The sequence below is a fragment of the Suricata suricatta genome, chromosome 7 (genome assembly GCF_006229205.1).
Source record: "Suricata suricatta isolate VVHF042 chromosome 7, meerkat_22Aug2017_6uvM2_HiC, whole genome shotgun sequence".
In the NCBI taxonomy this organism is placed as follows: domain Eukaryota; kingdom Metazoa; phylum Chordata; class Mammalia; order Carnivora; family Herpestidae; genus Suricata; species Suricata suricatta.
Genome location: NC_043706.1, coordinates 1388587 through 1400775, shown reverse-complemented (window position 1 = coordinate 1400775; position 12189 = coordinate 1388587). Strand labels below are relative to the sequence as shown.

The window sequence follows — 12189 nt, the reverse complement described above, 5'->3', positions numbered from 1 at the left end:
CCCGGCGTGGGAGCCGCCCCCGGGCCGCGCGAGCCGCGTGCGCGCCCACGAGGAACACGCTGGAAACAGCCGCCGCGTCCCGCAGGGCGGTCTGAACCCTGCCGGCTTCCTGGAGGAGGCTTCCGTCCCGGGATCTGAGCCCCCGTGGTGCGGACAGAGGCGGGGAGAGAGGAGACGGTCCCGGAGAGGGTGCCGTCTCTCTCCGAGGGCGCTTCGCAGTGAGGATTCCAGGGGCTGTTTGAAACCCATGACACAAGACGGCCGAGAATAATTGCCCAATGTGTCGACCAATATTTGGTGCTCACGGAGAACCAATGGCGCGCGAGCCTGGATAGCTCAGCTGGTAGAGCATCAGACTTTTAATCTGAGGGTCCAGGGTTCGAGTCCCTGTTCAGACGTAAGCGCCCTGTTTTGCCCTCGCTAATTTGCACTGAGCACCGAAGGGTTTGGGGTAGAAGAGTTCTCCTTGCGCATTGACTGGAACGTCGTCTACTCTTTCATTTATAGGCGCCATCTCTGTAGAGATCGCTGGCCTGGAGATTCGCATTTCTACGTGCTTTTTAGAGAAGAGCCTTCAGGTGACTGGAAAAAAAAAGCCGTCAGAACTTACGAACTCTGAAAGCAAGAAAAAAAATTGAAACAGAAAAATAATTTCAACGGCAGTGGCTATCTCATCAGAAACCATAGAGGCCAGAAAGAGTGGCACATTTTTTAATTTTTACTTTTTAAATTTATCTTTTAATGTTTATATTTTGAGAGAGAGACACAGAGTGTGAGCAGGGAAGGGGCAGAGAGAGAGGGAGACACAGAATCCGAAGAAGGCTCCAGGCTCTGAGCTGTCGGCACAGAGCCCAACTTGAGACTAAAATGACCTGAGCCAAAGTCGGATGCTTAACTGATTGAGCCACCCAGGCGCCCCTTTCTTTTAATTTTAGAGACAGAGTGTGCAACAGAGTGTACAAGCAGGGGAGGAGCAGAGAGAGGGAATCTTCAGCAGGTTCCCGCCCCCCTGTGGCGGGGCTTGAGCCCACAACCCTGGGATCCTGCTGAAAATGAGTAGGCACTCAACTGACTAGCCACAGGCATCTCAAGATGGCACTTTTCTTTTTTTCTTATGTTTATTTATTACTGAGACAGAAACAGCATGAGTGGGGGAGGGACAGAGAGAGAGGGAGACACAGAATCTGAAGCAGCTCCAGGCTCTGAGCTGTGAGCACAGAGCCCGACGTATGAACTTTGAGATCATGACCTGAGCCAAAGTCGGTCGCTTAGCTGACTGAGCCACCCCAGCACCCCCCACGATGGCACATTTTCAAATGCTGAAAGAGAAGAACTGTCAATCCAGAAAAAGTCCCCCTCAGGAATGAAGGGATGGAGGTGTTCCAGATCAAGGAAAACCAAGATAACTGTTCTGAGCAGAACTACCCTAAACCAGCGGCTCCAGTAAGTTCTCCAAACAGACAGAAAATGACAAAGGAAGGAACGCTGGACATCAGGAAGAAAATACATTGGAAGCAAGAAACATGGTAAATGCAATAAATTTTCATCATCTTGAGCTTTCTAAGTTAATGTTTAACAGTTTGAAGGAAAAGGTAGAACGTCTGACGTGGTTCTAACGTATGTAAAAGAAATCGCTGAGACAATGACATTACAAATGAGGGAGGGTAGAGTGACAAGAAGAGAGGTAAGGTTATTACAGCTCAGGCAGAATGGTGACAGGAGAACCTGTGGGAGGTAACTCCTATGCTGTATTTCCTGGAGCAGCTGCTAAGAATCTACGCAGAGAGACAGTCCAAAACGCTTCACATAAATGAATATGGAATACTAAAAGATGTACAAGTAGTCCATAAAAAGGCAAAAAAAAAAAAAAAAAGAACAAAACGTCAAAATTGCAGAACCAAGCAGAAAGAAAAAACCCCGCCAGGCTTAAGCCCTAATGTATCAATACTTACATTAAATATAAATAGTCTAGGTACACCAATCAAAAGACAGATACTAAGAGGGTGGATTAGAAAACATGATCCAACTGTGTGCTGTCTACAGGAAGCCCACTTCAAATATAACCACACAGGCTGAAATTATGCAGGTAAGAAAAGAGGGATGTCATGCAAACACTAATTGCGGGACAGCTGGAGTAACCATATTATTGGTAAAGTACACCTCAGGACGAAGAGTATTAACAGAGACAAAAAAGGACATGACACAGCGGTAAAAGTCGTATGTCTCCCAGGATGGCAGAGTCATGTCTGATATGCCTGCACCAAACCGCAAATATGTGGGAAAACTAACCACTGGGAGCCCTGAAAAGAAAAATGGACAAATCCACAATTATAGTTGAAAACTTCAGAATCTCTCTCAGAATAATTGATACAACAACTAAGCAGGAAATGATCAAGCATAAAGAACTCAGGGTTGTTGAGTTTGAGCCCTGCATCAGGCTCTGTGCTGGCAGCTTGGAACCTGGAGCCTACTTCACATTCTGTGTCTCCCTCTCTGTCTGCCCCTCCCCTGCTTGCTCTCTCTCTCTCTCTCTCTCTCTCTCTTTCTCTCTCTCAAAAATAAATAAACATTAAAAATTATACACTATGACCAAGTGGGGGTATATTTCTTGGGTACAAGTATGGATAAATATTTTCATTTTTATTTCAGATTTTATTTTATTTTTAATTATTTTTATTTATTTTTGAGAGACAGCGCGATCAGGGGAGGGTCAGAGGCAGAGTGAGACACAGAATCCGAAGCAGGCTCCAGGCTCTGAGCTAGCTGTCAGCACAGAGCCCGACAAGAGGCTCGAACCCACAAACCATGAGATTATGACCTGAGCCGAAGTCCAACGCTTAACTGACTGAGCTACCCAGGCGCCCCAAGATTTTGTTTTTAAGTAATCGCTACACCCAGTATGGGGCTTGAACTTACAAACCTGAGATCAAGAGTCACATGCTCCACCAACTGAGCCAGCCAAGCACCCCTGGATAAATATTTTTAAAATCAATCTATGGGTGGCTCAGTCACTTGAGCGTCCAACTCTTGGTTTCAGCTCAGGGTTCATGAGGTTGAGGGTCACTCTCTGGGCTGACAGTACAGAGCCTGCTTGGGATTCTCTCGCTCCCTTTCTCTGTGCCCCTCCCCCACTCATATTCTCTCTCCCAAAATAAGTAAACATTTTTAAAAAATAAATAAATCTATGTAATCCATCATATTAACGGAAAAACAATTACATGATCATATCAACTGAAGTAGAAAAGGCACTTGACAAAACTCTACACCCATTCATGATTTTTAAAACTCTGAAAAAAAGTAGTAATAGAGAGAAACTTCCTCAATTTGGTTAATGACCTATACAAACAAACAAACCAGAGAGCTGCAACTAACATTATATTTAATGGTGAAAGGCAAATCCTCGCCCCCAGAGAGGAATCCACACTGACTCGTCCGTGCTCACCACTCTTCTTCAACATGGTGCTGGGAGTTCGGCCATGAAATAAGGCATGAAAAGGAAATTAAAAGGAATGCATATGCGAAAGGAAAAAAATTAAAGCCAACATCAGGGAAAATGACATAATCATCCACACAGAAAACCCAAGGACTCTATGAAGGAAAAAATCTTCTTAGAACTAAAAATTTTAATTCAACAATGTCACAGGGTAATATAAAAAACATACAAAAGTAAGCTGTATTTCTACATCTTGCAATAAACACGTGGACAGTAAGAGTAAAAATGCAATGTCCCTAGAGTGCGTGCTGTGAATTTTCAACACAAGGAGAAAAATGTTCCTTTCTTTTCTTTTTATTGTGTCAATACGAAAAGATGGATGTAATCACTTCACAATATACGCTGTGTGTCTTAAACCTACACACTGATACTTGTCATTTATTCCTCAATAAAATTGGAAAAATAAAGCACCACATATAATCTCTCACAAAGATGTAAACCTAACAAAACACGCGCAGGACCTGAGTGCTGACAGGACGTGACGGTGATGCCGGAGGGAGTCCAAGCAGCTTCCACACCCGGAGAGAGCACTGTGCTCCCGCCGACACCGTGCCGCAGAGCACGGAGGTTGCTCTCCCCAGACGGATACACAGATTTAACTAAATTCCTATAAAACACAGCAAGACTTTTTGTAGCTACAGACAAGATTATTTTAAAATTTATATGGAAATTCAAAGGAATTTGAATGGCTAAAAACAATTAAAAAAATAAACAAGAGGGGCGCCTGGGGGGCTCAGTCAGTTGAGCATCCGGCTTCGGCTCAGGTCAAGATCTCACGGTTCACCGGTTGGAGCCCCATGTCAGGCTCTGCGCTGACAGCTCCGAGCCTGGATCCTGCTTCGGATTCTGTGTCTCCCTCTCTGTCTGCCCCTCCCCTGCTTGTGCTCCATTTCCCTCTCTCTCAAAACAAACAAACAAACAAACAAACAAACAAACATTTAAAAAAACAATATAGGAGAAAGAATCAATCAACCTGATTTCAAAACTGCTGTATAACCACAGTAATTAACACTGTGTGTTGGTGACTATTGGGGAGACAGACAAAGGTTAATAGAGCAGAAAAGGAAAATAAGTCCTTGCAGATGTTTTTAACAAAGTGGCAGAAGTCATTCAATGGAGGAAAAATATACTTTTCAACAATAGACCCCAGAGCAATCTGACATCTATAAGTAATAAAAAATAAATAAAAATTAAAGTAATCTCAACCTCAATCTCATAAATTATGCAAAAAAACCCTCAAAATGGATCATAGATAAAGATGTAAAACTGTAAAATTTTTAGAAAAAAGATATGGAAGGAAATCTTTGGGATCTAGAGCGAGGTAGAGAATTTGTAGAATAGATGCAGAAGCCCAGTGCAAAAACCCTGTAGAAGTCCCCGCTTCTCCCTCCTTCCCTCTTCTGCTGCCTCGGGTGCCGGATTGGTGCCGAGGCTCACAGAACAGAGAGAAGGAGCAGGACGCGTTAAAGGCAACTTGCTCAGTCATGTTTTTATTCGTTTAATTTTTGTGACAAGGAAATAAGGGAGGAGGGAAAGGAGGGAGGGGGAGGGGGGGAGGGGGAAGGGAGGGAAAAGAAAAAAGAGGGTAAGAAACGAATAAGAAAGTTCATCAGAAGGATTAAGTCAGAATTCCTTGAGAAGCAGTTTTGAATCAGAGAGAAGTAAAAACTGAAAGTGCAGGACCGAGGGCCTCAAACATGGAAAAACACAAACTCTGCCCTTGTCCAGTGAAATCCGCTCTGCACCGAGATAAGGAGAGACTTTATTCAGAAGAGAGATTATTGCAAACAGGGCCAATGCCCCGAATTCAGAAACCTGAAAGTGTCCCAGAATCAAACAGGAAAGGCTTTTCTTCTCCAGGAAGCAGGGCAGACACACGGGAGCAGGGCTTGGACGGGAACTCCGGGAGGGAGGGGACATGACCGCAGTGGCAGGCCGGTCCGCTGAGTCTCAGGAGAAGCTGACGGCATTTCTGCTTTTCAGGGCTTGTTCAGACTGGGGTGGGGGGCAAGCGGCAGTGTCCTGTGGGGAGGAGGGAAGCCTGACTGAAGTGTGGTGGAGACAGCGCCCAGGGTAAGAAACGGGCAATTGTCACAGTTGGTAACGACACTCTGTAAGAGAACTCGCATTTTCTGCAGCTCTCGGTCTCTGCATGCTGTGTTAGCAGTGTTAATATAGCGGGTGAGTCTGAGGTCTGGGCAGGAGGAGCTCCAGAAGCGGAGGACGGAGTGATGTCATTCTTTAATGTGCAGGTAATACCTGCTTGCCCTTGACCTCGCAATTCTAAGCAGCTGAATTGTTACAGCTTCAGTCTTGTCTTGCTCGTGGTAAGAGTCGAGTCTTCCTGGCACTTTCTGATTTCCTCCGAGATCTCTTCCCCTGAGACGCAAGGAGGTTGAGATTCCGCTTCTCCCTAAAGCACTCTCTGTGCCTATTTGCTCACAGAACGAGGGCAGGCGTTCTTGGGGGAAAGGGGCGTCAAAGTAGAAACTGAGCAATTCGTCAGCATTTTTATTGTGCAGCTCTAAGCGCAGAGGCCATTTAGCAAGTTCTATGCATAGTCCAGAGGATGACAGCTGAGGCATGCACCTGACGGCAGCCTGCCGTGTAGAGACGGCGAGAGAACCGTCAGAATGAGGCGGAGGTAAACAGGCGTGCGGCTAGGGAGACAGAAGGGCGTTTGGAGAAACAGAAGTGCAGCGGCTCACTTCGCAAACAGAAGCTGGAAGAGAATGTGTGTCAGTCGTTTAGGGGGAGAACAGGAGATGGAGAGGAGTCTGATTCGGGGCGTGTCGGACTGAAGCCACTTGCAGAGCCCAGGCCACGCCTCACACGTGCAGACCGCCGCGAGCCCAGTGGGGCGAGGACCCCGGGGACCGAGCAGTGAGTGAGCCGGGGACGCCTGCTTCCAGGAGCGGAAGGGAGCGGAACTCCAGTTTCTTTTCAGATTTGGGGGTTAGGAACCCACTCGCGATACTTGTGGGAAATAAAGAAACGAGCTCATAACTAGACTGTGCCTGAGCCCTGGAGTTCAGGCACATGCACGTCAAGTTCCTCGGCACTTCGGAAGGCAAACACAAGTTCCATTTCGCAGCCCCACGGCGCCAGCTTCCGTCTGCCTACCTGGGAGCTCCCGCCTCTATTTCGAAGGGTACTAGTGAGTCTCTCTTGGAAATGACGGAAACTGATTCACCTGGCAGAGGTTCCCTTAGCTGACCTACAGCCCCGGGAGAATAGGATGCGAAAGAGAGAAGGGATGGACCTCGCTGAGGAAGAATCTAGAAAATATCAAACACAAGTGTCTTCGGGGTCTGACATGTGAGGGTGCGTGTGCGCGTGTGGAAAATACTGCTGGCCTGAGAAATGTGTACTCAGCAACCTGGCCACACAGAAGCAGGAAAGTTCCCAGAATCACCGAGTGACGTTTCCTCGCATTTCACCGGGAAGAACCCAGACATTGTTTGGATTCACAGCGTTTATATTAAGGACGTGGGCTTTGTTTTTCCTGTTTGCCCCACGGACGCCATAGGAATAGTTTATGAAACATGTTACAGTCCCTGGACTGTATCCACACAGCACTGCCGGGCCGTCCACGTGTGCAGAGGGACTGGTAGTTTCTCAGGAGAGGATCTTTCAAAGACAGAGAACACACTCATGCCTTATTGTATGGAACTCAGGAAGCCTACAGTTAACAACACTCTATTGCACATTTGAAAGTTACGAAGACAGTAGACCGTAAGATTTCTCATCACAGGAAAAAATGTAACTATGTGTGGTGATGGATACATTACCTAGACTCACTGTGATGATCATTTTGCAGTGGGTACAAATATCAGGTCACCGTGTTGTACACCTGAAGGTAACATAATTTTATAGGTGAATTATCTATCAGTCTAAAAAGAAATAAGATAAATGTGGAGGAATAGATCTAAAGTGTCACCATTGTGCCACATCATGATAATGATTGATTGAGGAAAATTTATCAATCTATTTTATTTTATTTTATTTTATTTATTTTTTTAATCAATCTATTTTAAAACTGTGGGTCAAAGGAGGGGCTTGGGGGCTCAGTCAGTCAAGTGTCTGACTTCGATCTCTAGTTCCTGGGTTTGCGCCTGTGTCCGGCTCTGTGCTGACAGCTCAGAGCCTGGAGCCTGCTTCGGATTCTGTGTCTCCCTGTCTCTGCCCCTCTCCTGCTCATACTGTTTCTCTTTCAAAAATAAGTAAATACTTTTTAACAACTATGGATAACATTTTGGTGAATAATGAAGTACTTGTGTGACCTCAGTTTCTTCCCACAGATCACAAGTAACGGAATGAGGAGAACGCTTACATTCAGTAAGCCCCACTAATAAATGAAAACCCTTACGTGATACACTGAGAACAGAACATCATTTGATTTCTGCCAAAGTGCGTGACCTCAATGCCGTCACAGAGAAGCACCAGAGCAGCCCTCGTTGAGAGACATTCTACTCCAGCCTGGCCTGAGTTCTTCACAACCTGCCAGTGCGCGGAAGGCAAGGAAGGCTTGAGCAGCCACTCCAGATGAGAGGACATGAGAGAAACGAGAGAGCCAAACGCCACACCTGATCCCCAACTGGGTCCTGGGCTGAGGAAAGTCGCCCTGAAGGACATTGCTTTAATGATTGGTAAAATGTGAATATGTACTGGATATTACATAATAGTATGCTATTAAGGCTAACATTTCAGAGTTTGAACTATTAGAAACCAGACCTGACAGTATGCAAGTTATTCTGAAATTAGAATAATTTGTGTGTTTCCATCTGGGGGGAGGGAAGGAAAAAGAAATGTGGCAAAACGTTTGAAACGCAGAAATCCGGTACCGCGTGTGGTCGTTACTGGCACGGGAGCCGAGGCCTGGGGACCCCGCGGCAGGCGGAGGCCAGGCTCCATGAGGGGATGGGGCGTGTGCGCAGGTGGGTCACAGGGACCCCCAGCAGCCCGCGGGGGAGTGCTCTGTGAGCCACCAACAGGCCTCCCGCAGCTGCACAAGCGGACAGAACGGGAGAAGGTCTTTTAATTACAATTCACTCGTAGTATAGTTTTTAGCAATTTGATCCCAGACAAGAGAACTGGCCACATTAGTAGGGCTGGAGAGGCAGCCTGGGTCAGGGTCGTGACTGCCGGGTGGGCGAGGACAGGCCCGGGCTTTGCCGTAGAGCTTGGGGTCCTCCAAGTTTGGCTTCCTAACAGAGACACCCAAATAGTTTGACGGGACCACTGGCATTTTGGGAGAGCAAGTCTCCTGGCGCCCACTGGAGTTGGTCCGCAGAAAACTCAAGGGCTGTGAGATGGGACCTGCTAAGTCACCCAACGGATTGCTCTTGCGGCGGGCCTGTAATTGGGAAGCCTGCTCACAGCTCCCTAATTCCACACCCCCCCCCAGTGTCCTTTCTAACACCCCACCAGCATTTGCTTAAATACCTAGAGAAAACAAGCAGATTAAAGAAAATCCAGGGAACGACCACATCACCCCCCTCAAAAAGTGCATCCTGGGACAAGTAATCGCGCAGGTGCCCCACCAGTCAGCAGCCGGGCAGACTGCAGGCGGCGCCTCCAGATGCCCGCCGTCGGCATCTTCACTGGAGAAGGGAATCTGGAAATAAGGTGGAGGGTTAGAGTTACGGACTGGAAACAAACTTAATTCCCTCCCAAAGCCGGAAGTCAGTCCACAGTGAGCGGCGGCGCTTCTGAAACCGCCATGCACCGGCATTCCTTAGAAGGTGCTGTACCTCTGACCTGCGTCCCTCTGACTCCGGGTCCATATGCTGATGCCCTAAGCACCCGATGTGGCTGTGTCTGGAGATGGCCTTAGGGAGGTGATAAAGGTTAACTGAGATCCGAAGGGTGTCTCCTTATAGGAGAGGAAGACACGAGGTGTGTGCACACAGAGGAAAAGCCACAGGAGGGGACAGCAAACAGCGAGAAGGAATTGGTGCCTGGCAGAAAGGGGTCACCAGAAGCCAACCCTGCAGCACTTCGGTCTTGGACTTCTGGCTTCCAGAGCTGTGAGAAAATAAACTTCTGTTGTTCAAGTCCATGGTATTCCGCTACAGCAACCCTGGCAGACTAATGATGCAGGTGCCACCAGTGGGTCAGCAAGTCCTGGGACTTCCCTGGTCATACAGAGCAGAGCTGAAAGGACAGAGGAAGTGCCACCCTTTACCTGCAGAAGCGCCCAAACACCTGTGTTCCCGTCACCTTTGCTTTGTGTTTCTTTTCCATTGTGACAAAAAAAACCTTTTCCTACTTCCTCATGTGAGGGTCTTCCTTTGATGTTAACTGAAGTTTCCAGGTAATGTTTTATTTAAAGATGTAAAACAATAGTGAAAACAGGGTGCGTGGAGACATATAGGGAACCGGAATTATGGAATACCGATTGAGAATGCGTTGATCCGCATGTATTTCTTTCGTGTTTGGAAGGCCCCTAATGAAACCCCTGGCCGTTGCCCCCACCCCCATCATCCAGCATCTGGCGGCTCGCGCACCCCAAGGACTCGGCCCGCAGGTGCTGGGGGTCTTGATAGAGCAGCCAGAGGGGTAATGCGGCCCTCATTCTGCGTTTGCCCAGAAAACAAAAAGAACTAAAGAAAAAGAGGTAGGATGATGCTGTTTCTTCTTCATTGTTGTATTCCCCGCTCTTTAATAGTAGTCCACAGCGGGAGCCATGGTGAACCACTAGTTCCTCTGTGCACGCCTTTGTTTGGGTTCAAGGAATGCGGTTAGGGCCCCCCCCAGCCCCGCCCACCGCCAACTTCCCTTTGTTTTCTGTCCCAGCCGCCTTGGTAGTGTGGAGGCTCAAAGCAAGAGATGGGGGAGAATTCAAGGCAATCCATTAGGTTATGTTTTCTCTTTCCATACATGCAGGAATTGAACAAAAATTAGGACTGCTAGATCGGTATTTCTTGAAGAATGGCTTTGAATGGTGTTAGAAAGGAGGAAAGTTTACAGGCTAGAGGTGCCGGGGATCGAACCCGGGGCCTCATACATGCAAAGCATGCGCTCTACCACTGAGCTACACCCCCCCTGGAAAGTTTGGTTACGAAGGCTTACCTGGAAATAAGCTTTGTTTTCTGAGGCTCTTAATTTCTGTGTGTCCTGGTGGTTCGGTGTTATCCGTTTCTGGGAGCTGCTTTGGGCAGGAGACCTTCAGGAAGGAAGGAAGGGCACCGAGTGTAGAACTTGAAACGGAAGAGAAGACATTGGAAAAGTGTCAGATAGAAACCAAGAAGAGTCCCGTGTGGCTTTAACACGTGCTCACCGCTTCCTTCTCCCATTCCTGCCAAGGAATTAGTCAAGTCCCAGGTCTCCGCGCCTTCGCCTTCCTGCAGATATATCTTACCCTGAGACAAAGGCTATTGAAAATCAGCTTTTTCCTGTCTAAAATGGCTCATAATTTTGTTTGTTCCATCGGAATATTAAGTATCAGAGATCATAGGGGAAAGGCGTCACGACCCTAGAAGGAAACCCTAGAGCGATGCATTCAGCATTTCACTTAAAGGGTTCCTTCTCTTCGCACTTAGGAGACCCTGAAAATTGTCCCAAATCTCTTTTTCAGAAGGCATTCATTAGGCATGAACAAAACAGCTTTGGGGATGGCGAGAAATGTTGAATTGTGAGAGTAAGACCGAAGATAAAGAGCCACAAGATTTAAGGGTTAAGGAAAAAAAATCTATCTCTCTATTTGTAGGAAATGTCATGCCATTACCAAAAGAAGAAATGCAGAAAAGAGAATTCTTTTGGAGACGGGGTGGGGTGGGGGTGGGGGTGGTAGGATTGGAACATGAGGAAGATGAGCCGGCTTTGCTCAGTTAAATTCATCCTGTGAGGATGCTGCACCGCCAGCTCAGGCTGTCACCTGGGCTCCGGGCCTTGGGCTTGCAAATCAGTGGGAGACCCAAGAATGAGAAGCCAGATAAAGACCCAAAAGTTGGCTCAATAGTGATAGTCATTAAAGAAAGTTCACTCCTGGACATTTCTTGAAGCCTGGGATTTATCACGGTTAAGACTGTGTTCTTAGAACTACATGAGAAGACGCTGAGAAAACCCATTTCCTGGTGCTGGGTTTCTAGTGGTGAACTCGTCCTCATTCTGGTTTCCCCATTTATGAGCGTTTGCCAATACTGTTCAAATGACAGTGAGTCCTTTCCCAAATTGGAGGAATATGATCTGTCTGACACACTAGTTCTTTCAATTGGCTCATGGAATTTTTATTTTCTTGATTTTCTTTTATTTCAGTTTCAGCATGGCTAATATGCAGTGTTAAATTAGTTTCGGGGGTACAATATAGTGAGTCAGCCATTCCACGCATTAGTCGGTGTTCATCAAGGTGAGTGTGCTCTGAATCCCCGTTACCTATTTTACCCTCCCCCCACCCACCTCTCCTCTGGTTTCTTCTCTAAGGTAAGAGTCTGTTTCTTGGTCTGTCCCCCCCCCACTTTGTTCATTTGTTTTGTTTTCTTATATTCCACAGGTGAGTGAAATCATATGGTATCTGTCTTTCACTGACTGACTGCCTAGCATAAGACCTTCTAGGTGCATCGTGTTGTTGCAAATGGCAAGGTTATACATCTTCTTTATCCATTCATCTACCCACGGACACTTGGGCTGCTTCCATAATTTGGCTAGTGTAAATTATGCTGCTATAAACAGAGGAGTGCACACATCCCTTCACA

General features: G+C 47.0%; 1 long non-coding RNA gene and 2 other non-coding genes across 3 annotated transcripts; 1 reads left to right on the top strand and 2 right to left on the bottom strand.

Moving 5' to 3' along the window:
* The first annotated feature begins 325 nt into the window (after positions 1–325).
* TRNAK-UUU lies at positions 326–398 on the top strand. Its single transcript has one exon. It is a non-coding gene; the product is annotated as a tRNA-Lys (tRNA).
* A 5593-nt stretch (positions 399–5991) lies between these two features.
* LOC115295963 lies at positions 5992–7345 on the bottom strand. Its single transcript, XR_003910658.1, has 2 exons — positions 7285–7345; positions 5992–6215 (listed from the first exon to the last, which is right to left on the bottom strand). It is a non-coding gene; the product is annotated as an uncharacterized LOC115295963 (long non-coding RNA).
* A 3122-nt stretch (positions 7346–10467) lies between these two features.
* Positions 10468–10539, bottom strand: TRNAA-UGC. The gene has a single exon. It is a non-coding gene; the product is annotated as a tRNA-Ala (tRNA).
* Between the last annotated feature and the right edge of the window lie 1650 nt (positions 10540–12189).